Source organism: Canis aureus, chromosome 22, assembly GCF_053574225.1.
Source record: "Canis aureus isolate CA01 chromosome 22, VMU_Caureus_v.1.0, whole genome shotgun sequence".
Lineage (NCBI taxonomy): Eukaryota > Metazoa > Chordata > Mammalia > Carnivora > Canidae > Canis > Canis aureus.
Genome location: NC_135632.1, coordinates 29,616,241 through 29,628,609, shown reverse-complemented (window position 1 = coordinate 29,628,609; position 12,369 = coordinate 29,616,241). Strand labels below are relative to the sequence as shown.

The window sequence follows — 12,369 nt, the reverse complement described above, 5'->3', positions numbered from 1 at the left end:
AGCATACTCACAATTGGAAGACTGCCCTTGACCGCTGGGCACACCCACACAGGTGTCAGCAAATTCACTGGAGCTGCTACCGGAGGTCTGCTTGTCTTCATGTCTCTGTTGATTATCCTCCATCTATTCCTCGGGTCTAAGACATTTTCTTCTGAGCCTGAATTCCTCATGTCATACAAACTGAGCACTGCCTATGGGGCCAGTGCCCACCTTCCTTCTTCATAAGTGTAAGATTCCTAAAGCAGAGGCCAGGCCTTGCAGAGGCCCACTTGGGGTGTGGCAGGGGCTAGGAAGGGGGGGACGGTGCAGCTTCTGAAGAGGCTGACTTACTTCACAACCTGCCCACTCCCACCAGGAAACACCAAAGTGAAATAACCACATGAAAAGCAGTGGTGAAAAGACTGCAAAGGGAAGGATTTTCTTGGGATCAATTGCCAGGCTGGGCAAGCACCTGACCTGGCCCTCTCTGCCCCTTCTCTCGCTCCAGAGGTCCCCTTACTATATCGCATCTCTATCCCATGAGTTGAGAACCTACATGCTCTACAGCTGATTCAGATAAGCCAAACCACTCCACAAGAAGGCAAGCCCAGCCTGGAGTCATTCTCCCTCTCTGCTTCTAGGTTCCAAGTCAGTAAGCTCTGGCTCTGGAGAGTTCTTTAAAAAGGTACTACCAGTACCTTCTTTGGCACCAGCTCCTGCACTATCCCCAGTGCTTATGCCCATTTTTAAATCGGATAGTTTTTCTATTGAATAGTATGAGTTTTATATATTTTGGATACTAACCTCTTGTCAGATACACGATTTGTAGATATTTTCTCTATTAAGTAGGTTGCCTTTTCACTTTGTTCATAGTTTCCTTTGCTGTGTAAAAGCTTTCTAGTTTGACGTAGTCCCACTTGTTTATTTTTGGCTTCATTGCTTTTAATTCTAGCATCAAATCCAAAAAAAATTATTGCCCAAACCTATGTCAAGGTGCTTACTACTTATACTTTCTTCTAAGAATTTTATGGTTTCAAGTCTTATGTTCAAGTCTTTAATCCATTTGAAGTTGATTTTTGTTTATGGTATAAGGGTCGAGTTTCATTCTTTTGTGTGTGGCTGTTCCTAACATCATTTATTGAAGAGAATATCCTTTCTCCTTTGGCTTTCTTGTCATAACTTAATTGACCAGGTTTCTTTCTGGGTTTTCTGTTCTGTTTTATTGATCTGTTTTTATGCCAATACCTACTGTTTTGATTACTATAGCTTTGTACTTTAGTTTGAAATTGAGGAGCATGATACCTCCAGTTTTGCTCTTCTTTCTCCTGATTGCTTTGGCTACTCAGGGTCTTTTGTGTTTCCATAAAAATTTTAGGATAATTCTAGTTCTGTGAAAAATGCCATTGGAATTTTGATAGAAATTGCATTGAATCTGTAGATTGCTTTGGGTAGTATGGACATTTTAATAATATTAATTCTTCTAATCCATGAGCACAGAATACTTTTCCATTTATTTGGGTCTTTTTCAATTTCTTTCTTCAATGTCTTAAAGCTTTTGGTAAACTTAAAGTCTTTCATATATTTGGTTAAATTTATTCCTAGGTCTTTTATTCTTTTTGATGCAATTGTAAATGGGATTGTGTTCTTGATTTCTCTTTCTGCTACTTCATTATTAGTATATAGAAATGCAACTAATTTTTACCTATTGATTTTGTATCCTATACTTTATTAAATTTGTTGATTAGTTCTAGCAGTTTTCTTGGTAGAGCCTTTAAGATTTTCTATATATAATATCATGTTATTTGCAAGTAGAGAGAGTTTTACGTCTTCATTTCTAATTGTTAATGCCTTGTGTTTCTTTTCTTGCCTAAATGCTCAGGCTACAACTTCTAGCACTATGTTGAATAAAAGTAGGGATAGTGAGCACCTTGTCTCCCTCCTTATCTAAAAGGAACAGCTTTCATCTTTTCACTGTTGAGTATGCTAGCTGTGGACTTGTCATATATGACCTTTATTATGTTGAGGTACATTCCCCCATCTCCAGTTTGTTGAGAGTTTTTAATATGAATGGATGCTGATTTTGTCAAATGATTTTTTTCTGTATCTATTAAGATGATCATAAAATTTTCATCCTTAATTTTGTTAATACAGTGTATCATGTTGATTAATCCTTGCATCCCTAGAATAAATTCCATTTGATCATGGTGTATGATTCTTTCATTATATGATATTGCCTTTTAAAAAGATATTTTTAATACATGCTTATTTAATCATCTAAACTTCTGCATATGCTGACTGGAATGGTTTCTTCATCACATTCAGGATAAAAATCCACAATATTCAGCATACCATATAAGGTTATTCATGACCAAGCCCTGCCTAGTTATGTGGTGCCTCCACTACTCCCACATTCTAGTGATCTTCTAAATTACACATCCCTAATATCTCTGCTCAGACATCAGCTCCTTTCAAGACCTATGTAATAATTTAGGTATTTATAAGCAAAAAGATGTGGCATTCCAGGTAAATGAAACAGCATTTGGAAAGCCCCCTATATCTGCAAAGAGTTGGGCATTTTGTAATACATAAGAAGTTTGGTGCAGCTGGAGGCACAGAGTAAGAGAATCATGAAAGATGATGATGCCAATCCATGCCTAGTTTAAAGCCAAGGGTTATCCATTGATGTGCTTTTGCTAAATGGAGATTGGAAAAGACAGACTGGACATAGACCATAACAGATATAGGGAGGCCACATGAGGAGGCTATTGCAATTGTTCAGCTGAAAGATGATGAAAACCTGGACCAGAGGGTTGGCAGTAAAGGTTTAAAAAATAATAAAGTAGATATAGTGAAGACATTTGGAAGGTAAAATAAACAGAATCTGATGATGGGCTAAACAGAGTGAAGAGGTAGGAGACATGTAGGTTGAACACCTGTGTTTGTCACCTAGATAACAGGACAGATTATGGTGCTACTCACTGAGAGAGAGCATAAGAAAAGTAGAACTTACAGATCTAAGCATCATACCTTCTGAAATATAATCCTTAAAATTCAAAAAAATAAGGATAATTCATCTTCTAGAGCAGTGAAAGTTCTGGAATATATCTGATTACACATATAAAAGCTAAATCTTCTGGGTAGGATATTCTAGTCCACTGGTAGTGATCCACTATAATCAAACTACGTCTCATGGAATTTCCAGGTAATAAACTCTAGAGAAAGGAAAATAGCTAAGTAGGCTAAACAATACACAAGGATAAGGCTTAATCTGGCTCAGATGAGACCACCATGTGGAGTTTTCCAATTGATTTCATCCCTGTCTCTTCATTTGAAAAAAGCATCTGAAAAAGGAATCCATGAATAGCAGTCTTACTCCACGTGAAAGATATATATAGTCCTTCCAAACTGATATTTCATCCCAATATAGTATTTTTTTTACTTAATCTATCCAATTTGGCTATCTACCTTAATCAAATCACCCAAATAATTACAAAATGTTCTTATTAGCTTGTTGTGTCAATTTACTGACTGAAAGTTGATTTTCTATCAGACGTTCTAGTTTAAGTCTAATTCCTATAGATTCAAAATGCAGGCCTCCCCAGTTTTTCACAAGCAAGAACATCTTGTATAATTGCCTGAAAAAGGTCATGTTAAGTTGGTATTTATTATGAATATTATTTGAGTATTTTGCCTCACCACTAGACTGGTAGTGACTAAACCCAATTATAGGGCAGCCCGGGTGGCTCAGCGGTTTAGTGCCGCCTTCAGCCCAGGACGTGATCCTGGAGACCTAGGACCGAGTCCCAGGTCGGGCTCCCTGCATGGAGCCTGCTTCTCCCTCTGCCTGTGTCTCTGCCTCTCTCTCTCTATCTCTCTCTCTCGCTCTCTCTCAATCTCTGTGTGTCTCTCATGAATGAATAAATAAAATCTTTAAAATAAATAAATAAAAATAAACCTAATTATAAAAATAGTAGCTCAAAAAACTAGAACAGAATAAAAAGAGAAAAGTAATGAGCACAAAATAGTGGCAGAATTAAATCAATTAGGTATGGATTATTGTGACCTAAGTAATTCCCATAATGCATATCTAGATAAAAAATAGTAAGTTAGTTAAAAAAAAAAAAAGTAGTATCAGTTAAAGAGAAATAAGGAAAAATGAACTTATATTTGACCTATATAAGCAGAATAACTATAGTAATTCTTAAGAACTTGTGAAACTTTTGAGTGCAATAAGGACTACAAATTATATTTATAAGAATAACAAAAACTTGTTAGGAATGAGAATGCAAAATAGCAATGCTTTGGTTAATGAGGAAATTGTGGCATTGGCAAAGTATACTAAATAAGGTGATTTTTTTTCATCCTGCTAAATAAAGCATAATTTAACCTTTTTTAAAAAAAAATATTTTAAGGGATGCCTGGGTGGCTCAGTCAGCTGAGTGTTTGCCTTCAGCACAGGTCATGCATGATCCCAGGATCCTGGGATCAAGTTCCACATCAGGTTCCCTGCTCAGTCAGAAGCCTGTTTCTCCCTTTCTCACTGCCTGCTTGATCCCCCTGCTTGTGCGCTGTGCGTGTGTGTGTCAAATAAATAAAAAATATTTTTAAAAAATATTTTAGCAACTCTTAATTTAAATCCTTTTAAATTTAAGTGTAGAAAATGTGGACACACACACAATGGAATACTACTCAGCCTTCAAAAAAATGAAATGTTGCCATTTGCAACAATGTGGTTGGAACTAGAGAGTACTATGCTAGCAAACTGTCCATCAGAGAAAGACAATTATTGTATGATCTCACTCATATGTGGAATTTAAGAAACAAAACAGGATCATGGGGGAAGGGAGGGGAAAAATAAAACAAGTCAAAATCAGAGAGGGAGATAAACCATAAGAGACTCTTAACCACAGGAAACAAACTGAGGGTCAATGGAGGGGAGAGGTGGGTGGGGGGATGAGGTAACTAGGTGATGGACATTAAGGAGGGCATGTGATGTCTCTCTCCGATCATGAAAATATAAGCAGAGAACATGTGCTAGGCCATCTCCTAGCCATCCAGCTCGTGTTCAAAGCAGAGGACCTAAAGAACAAAATAAAACAAAAAAACCAGCACCAGTTACAGTTTCATTGAAAGATGAACCAATAGGGGCACCTGTATGCCTCAGTGGCTGATCATCTGCCTTTGGGTCAGATTGTGATCCCGGGGTTCTGGGATGGAGTCTTGTATCGGGTCCCCATGGGGAGCCCGTATCTCCCTCTGCTTATGTCTCTGCCTCCTCTCGTGTCTCTCATGAATATATAAATAAAATCTTTAAAACAAACAAAGATGAACAAATTTTTTAAAAACTTAAAACTTGCATAAAATTCCCAGAACAGAAGAAAAGAAACATAAAAATTTAAAAATAGGTAAAGACAACACTTGGGGGGAACCTGGGTGGCATAATCAATTAAGCATCTGCCTTTGGCTCAGGTCATGATCCCAGAGTCTTGGAACTAAGTCCCAAGTTGGGCTCCCTGCTCTGCAGGGGGTCTGTTTCTGCCTCTCCTTCTGCTTGCTGCTATTTCTGCTTGTGCTCTCTGTCAAATGAATAAAATCTTAAAAAAAAAAAGAGAGAGAGAGAGAGAGAGATGGCATTTGGGAAGATTAATTTCAGGATACAAAAGGATTTTTTAGAGTCAACTTACTTCAAATTTACAAATAAAGAAAACATGTGCTTTATAGAATAGGAAAATTTAAAAAAACAGAATTAGATAAAATAAGATCTGGCGATGCTAAGGAAAGAAATTAAGAAGAAAATAAAATAATGGTGTTGCTAAACTTTAAACTACAAGCAGCAGAGAATGGACTTTGTACTTCAGAAAACTTAATCAATGACATGGAGAACAGATTTTAGAGAAACACAAGAGCACACAGACCCAAGATGACATGCAGAAGATAGACATTAGAGATCCAACATACAGATCGGTGTTATACCTAAAGAAAAGGGGGAAAAGATGTGTCACAAGAAAATTGTTCTAAGATGCAGGACATAAATATATTAAAAGGAAAAAAACCCATATGTTCCAGGAAAAAAGAAGTTAATATAAAATGAAAGACTTCAAGATATATCCTGGTAAAGTTTTTACGTTTCAAAATTGAAAAAAGATGGGAGCCTGGGTGGCTCAGTTAGTTAAGCAACCGATTCTTGATTTTGGCTCAGGTCATGATCTCAGGGTGGGAATGGAGCCTGCTTGAGATTCTCTCTCCCCTCCCTCTGACTCTCCCTCGACCACTTGTGTTCACACATGCACACTCTCTAAATATGTAAATACATGAACACTTTAAAATAAACAAAATTGAAAAAGAATTCCACAAACTTCTTTGTAGAGAGAAACTTTCTATAAGGAAAGAGAAGCTGAGTGCAGACTTCTCACAGCTTTAAGCGCTAAAAGATAATGGAATCATATTAACTCTAAGAGCATGTGAGTATGCCCATTTGCACATGAGCACAACCAAGTGTGCACACACTCATGCTTTTGGAAAATGTGGTTAAGGAAAAGATAAGAAACAACCCTCTTGTTCATTTTTCGGGAGTGATTTCTGAGATTTCTTTCCCACAGCTATATGTAGCTCAGGAGAGCAGCGTTTCTTTTTAGGCATTTGCAGAGAGAAGTCACGTGGCAAAGAGTGAGATCTCCCAAAATTGTCTAATTTCATGCATTTGTGAAATAATAAAGAGGATCAAGAATAGTTCTGCTAATGAAACGAGAGAGTGGAGTGGAGTGGCTAGGCTCACAGACTGCAACCAGACTGCCTGGTCACTTACTAGCTAAGTGACTTTAATCAAATCACTTAACCTTTTTGTGCCTCAGTTTCTTCATTTGAAAAACGGGGGTTAAAAAATAATAATACCTGGTTCATAAGCAACAAAAGGGAAAAACAGTGATTCATTAACTCCAATCCCTCACTGGTCAAGGATGGCCTCCTGGTGTTTACTCAGCCCCACTTCTTAGGTGAATAATGACATGATTTTCACCGGTGTCTCCTGCCATCCCGGAGCAGAAAGTGAAAGGTATGGGGACTTTGGCTTGGGATGAGCTGCTTTCTGATTGCATGTCTTAAGTTCACAAAAGCCTTCTGGGATCTGATCACCATAACAATGGCTAGAGCAAGAGGTGGTAACAAGAGGGTGTGCATTCAATAGAATACCTCATTCCTTATCTTTGCAATCCCTCTGGAACTGTGTTTACTAGCTTCAATCAGAAGAATATGGCAGTCTGTCAAGAAATTGGACTTGAAGAATATGATAACATCTTACTTCAAAGCCTACAAATGTGCAGAAGGTGTCATTAGAAACAACATGAAGTCATAACTGTCAAAAAGCCTTATTACTTTTTAAGAGGATCTAGACACAGGCAATATTTAAATTTGCCTATGGAGAGACTGAGATTTCTATGATGCTATAGTGAGGGATAAAATTATTTTGTAATTATATGTCATCCTGAATAACAGGATCATCTAAAGGATTGAAACAATAAAGTATATTCAGGACAATATTCAAAATATCACTGCTCTTCATTAGGCACCTCCTCAAGTTAAATACTACAACATTTAGCAATAAAAATAATACCCCTTAGCAGTCATAGAAACAGTAAGAATTTATTTCATATATTACTCAATCCAGGTATTAGCTTCTGAATAATAAGCAGTTAAATACATTCTGACCTCAAATGCTCCAGGTGGAATACATTTTCCTGTCTTCAAAAGATTTTCTCTTACAAAGATAAGACCATATTAAAAACATTCAATGCTGTGTAGCCTCACATGCCCCAGTGAGGATGGAAATGATTGTTAAATTAGCTTCCATCTATTTGTTCTGGATTGCCATTCAAAGACTTAAGTTGTTCTCAGGGTGAGAAAAAGCCCTAAAACTTCTTCATGGTTTCCTTATGTACCAACTATTGACACTAGCCGTTTGTAGCCTTCTCAAGTGACTTCTGACCTTAGAACCTAAAGCTAGCCTTCTGAGAAAGCATATGACACATTGATAAGCATTCTTTTTTTTTTTCCCTAAGAAAGTCATTTACCATTGTAATTAACAATAAGCCAGATGGAGAGCTCCTTTCACTTTGATCTTTTCTCTAAGAATGAGAAATGCACATTTTTAAACCTAGGTCCTTTGTATTAACTGAATGCTTGATAATAGTAATAATGATAGCTAACATTTGTTGAGCTCTTATCCGATAACCAAGCAACAGTGCTTTCATTAGACACTCATTTTATTTTCACAAGATTATAAAGTAGATATTATTATCCTTATTTTAGAAATGAAGGAACTGAGACAAAGGGTATTTGAATTACTGACCCAATGTCACTCGCGCTGGGTAGAAAATAACACTACTCAAACTCAGTTCTATTTAGTTCCAAAGTCCATACTCTTATTAATCACTATATACCATACTGCTGTAGTTGCCTTGGATTTCACAAAGAATCTCTATGGCTGCTCTTTCTGAGGTTTTTAATCATTAATACAGGTCAGTCAATATTTTAAAAATCTGCCAATGCTTCCCTTTATTTTTAGTTTTCAGTCACATTCATGTATATACTTTCTGTTTAAGGTTAGCACAACATTATTACATTTCCATCTGCTGTGTTTCCAGGAAGATAGATGATATCCTGTGATATAAACTGAAATATTACAATCACTCTGTTACATGTATGTGTTCAACTTTACACTCTTATATAGGCTCCATTCTTCTATTTTTGTGACTTACTTTGTCACACTACTTCAAACAAAAAGCCTTCTCAGAGTCCAATTATATAAACGTACACATCTTCAGAGGAACCCCACCTAAAAACAATGGTCCAGTGACACTTTCCTTTTCATAAAACATTTCTTCTTCCAGCCTACTGAGCTGTCTCATGGCCAAAGTAGTTTTAAAATGACACGTGTTACCATTATCAAATACTAAAATATAAATTACATTTTGGCTTTTCTACTTTCTGACATTTTAATGCTAACTTCCCTTTCTCTGCTATCAGAAAGCTTCACATAATGCCTGAATATCTGTAACTCTCAGGACTCTTCCAAAATTTACTCTGTACTTCCCACGCTCTGTCCTCTTGATTTCTCTACTATCTTTCTCTCTTCTGACTTATTTTTCTACTCTTCTCATCACTTCTTTAGCTTTTACATAAGAATGAACAGAACAATCTTTTTTTATTTTCAAATATGACACGATTTCAGATTCCCAAGATTTCAGATTTTCTGCTCACTAAAGTACAAAATATTTCCATAAAAATTTTCATCTCACTGTTATTTATGATTTAATCTTTACTTACTTCAAAACAAAATTTGCTCAGGTTCATCTGTCACAATGTACATTTGAGCTGGGTTAGAGGGGCTATGGATACTTTAGGTATTGTGACTTTTATAGTTCAGTTACAAAGTCAAGAAAAAAAGAGTTAAGGGAGATAAAACATTTTTGTTAAAACCTTTAAGTTGAAAAATTAAATCAAATAATAGTATCTGAGTTTCCTCTGGTGTAATCAAAAAAACATACATATTTTTTATTTGTTTATCTACTTAAATATTCCAACTTTCCACAAAATAGTATACACAGCATTTTATTTTTTTAACACCTACCATTGATTTATGATATATCAGAAATTTACATTATAATGGGTTGGTTGAACATCCCCACACCTGCAATGATTTTGTGAAAAAAAGCTACATAGCATAGCAACTTTTTAAAATCTCCTTTTATCTTCTTTATCTTAATGATGGCTTGACTTAATGTGTTTAACTATTACCTCAGTGAAACTGATGTTATGGTAAATCTCATCTCTAGGCCAGATTCTCCACCCCTCCCTGTATCCATGCTCTTCGCCATATGATTCTGTCCATTCAAATAACAAAGCATATTGCCCCATCCCTTGACTTTGAGTTTGGCCATATGACTTTGACCAATATTCTGGAAAAGATCATATGCCATTTCTGAACTTAGATCTTAAAAGGCCTCAGATGTTCTCACGTGTTTTCTTGTGTTTCTACCCTTGCTGTAAGAAGAATATGCCTAGAAAACCTGCTGATTCCAAGAGAAGGATGAGAAGTCCCTGGAGCTGATTCACCCAGCCAGCTGCTACCCCAGCCGAGAACATCCAACCCCATCAACCCACAGGCACTTGAGCTAAATAAATGCTTTTTTTGTATGCCATTACTTTTTGTGGTGATTGGCTATGTGTATTTTATAACAAGAGTTAACTAATATAAATATTTTAAGAGTGAAATGTTCTAATATTAGCATTCAATGGATGTATATACATTCATCATAAACCAGTCAAAATCAAGAAGACTTATCCATTACTTAAATGTCCCATTTTAAGCAAAATGAGGATTTAAAATATAGATACAATAGGAACTGCCAATTGCTAAATTCTCCAAAACAATAGAGATAACAAGCAGTCCTTATTATATACAGGATTTTATTTGCTTTACCAAAAGAAAACATTAAAAAAATCACATTTTAGCATTATGACTGCATTAAAAAAGTAGACCTGAAAGCTACCTTTGAAGGAAATGACAACTTATTTCAGTCATTACATGACTAGCATTATCACTTGTCAATTAATTTTTCTGTGATTTCTTTGATTTTCTTCTGTCATTAAAAGTTTTTTTTTTTTTAATTTTAACTCACTTGGGTCAATCCCAAAATCTAACCAGTATAATAGCATGCTTAATTTTATTTTTGCATTCCACAGTCCTTGATAATAGCAAACTAATTTCTGTGGCTGCATTTGATGAAAATATGCTGATGAAACTCATATTTCACATCATTGACTATAATGAGCTATTTTATCAAACTGTCCTTATGACAGTATTATGGAGAAAATGATAAATTCACTAATTTATTCATTTGAGATTCCATTTGAAATTTTTAAAAGAAAGGAAAAGATCAATGAAGTCAGGTAAATTAGGCTTTCACCAAATGATGTCTCTGGGTCTATATAAAACAATAGCACTAACCATCCCTGCTCTTAATGAAATGCTAACACTAAATAAGGCTTGATTAATTATTACTTTTAATAAAATTCTTCAGAACAAATAAGTAGCTGTGAAATGCCCTATTGTGAACATGTATTCACAATGTTTACTCATACTCATTATAATCACTGCCGTGGTCTTATATTAAAATTGTTTTGTTTTTTTCACATTGTTGGAATTTTTTATTTTTACTAGATTTTTAATTTAGAAACTATCAGTAAGTAACTATATCAATTAATAAAAGTTACTAATCATTTTGTGGGACATATCTAAAAACTGAAGTAACTAGAAACTGTAGTAATAGTATCTCTTTCTGAAATGCTGATGTGCCATTTGGCACAGATGGGGTTGATGTTAATGCAAACACAATCATATATACAATATGCAAAAATGTCTTTTGTCAATTATTATGTTCTATAGAATGTGTGCTTTCTGAACTCTAGAAACAATATTAACCTAGAGCAGCTCAGGGTCTTCATGGTCTAGATACATCCAACCTTCAAGTGTTATATGACTATGACATTTTGTTTTGGAATCTTTTCTCAACATAAAATGAATTCATTGATTTTTTTTTTCCATTTACAAGCCATAAGCAATGAAAACAATTGTTCTAATAAATTATTTAACTTGCTCTCTCTCTTCTTGAGCAGCTTATTCTACCACAAATGACTCTCTTATCTATAAGAAAGCAGGTAAGTATAGTAAAATGACAACTATGTTCTTGATAAAGGTCCACAGAAAAATGCATTGATGCCATAATAGACATGACATTGTTTCCTTCCTAATCATTCCCTCTACTTCTGTTTCCCAGATAGTAACATAAAATGCTACTGTTCCTTCAATCCAATTAATATTTTCCCAAATCCTACAATGATGATTTCTAAAAGCAGCTGTTAAGATTAGAAGAATATGACATTCTTAATGGAAGTTCACACAGAAACAATGAAACTATAATTTCTGGGGAAAAATAGAATAGCAAATCTTCATTAAATAATGGAAACAGAGTTTGAACTTTAAAATTCAGTGCTGAATGCCAGTAATCTCTGGGGCTGTCAGGTGTGGCAAGAGTTCTTTGAAAATAAACTGTTTTAATATATATCTATCTCTGTCATTTCACAGCAATCAGCTGTTCTTTAAAATAACAATAGAAAGAAGGGGATAGTTGATCTTATCTTTCCTCATTTGGGTACAAATGAATTATCTGCTGTTTATACGATCTTGAAAAACAGTACTACCGTAGTCATGAATCTAAGCTTCATCATAAAATAGCCAATCAGCATTATCATATCTAAAAATTATTGAGTGATTTTTGTATGTCAGGCCCCAACAATTTGCTTATATTGTCTTATGCATTCTTCAACACAACC

At 35.3% G+C, this 12,369-nt stretch overlaps 1 long non-coding RNA gene across 2 annotated transcripts in view; it reads left to right on the top strand.

Annotated features, from left to right (window-relative positions):
* LOC144293973 (uncharacterized) overlaps positions 1–10,172 on the top strand; it is a 34,374-nt gene extending 24,202 nt beyond the window's left edge. The window contains exon 3 of one of the 2 annotated variants that reach the window (XR_013361324.1): positions 10,028–10,172. This is a non-coding gene — a long non-coding RNA (uncharacterized LOC144293973). Of the gene's footprint in view, positions 1–10,024 lie in introns of both variants that reach the window. The other variant, XR_013361325.1, reaches the window with a different exon arrangement.
* The last annotated feature ends 2,197 nt before the right edge of the window (positions 10,173–12,369 follow it).